Source organism: Corvus brachyrhynchos, unplaced genomic scaffold (genome assembly GCF_000691975.1).
Source record: "Corvus brachyrhynchos isolate BGI_N302 unplaced genomic scaffold, ASM69197v1 scaffold319, whole genome shotgun sequence".
NCBI classification, from domain to species: Eukaryota; Metazoa; Chordata; class Aves; order Passeriformes; family Corvidae; genus Corvus; species Corvus brachyrhynchos.
In genome coordinates, this window is record NW_008246065.1 from 287,416 (window position 1) to 287,707 (window position 292).

Here is a 292-nt window from a genome sequence, read left to right on the forward strand (position 1 = left end):
TCCAGCCCTGATGATTCCATGATTCTAACTAGATGATCTTTAAAGTCCCTTGCAACCCAAACCATTCTGAGGCTCTTTGACTTATTTCATTTGCCAGTGCACAGATCCCTGCTCAGTACCTAAGGCAGGCATTTCTATGGACAAATCCATGTATTAAAGGCGCTGGGACAAGTGCAGCGTCCCTTTATCTCTCATTTACGCCGCGTTCCCCTCAGATGCTGGCTGTCTCCGCCTCCCTCCTCCCGCCCCGCGGGGCTCCCAGCCCCCAGCGCCCTCCCGAGGCAGCGGGGCG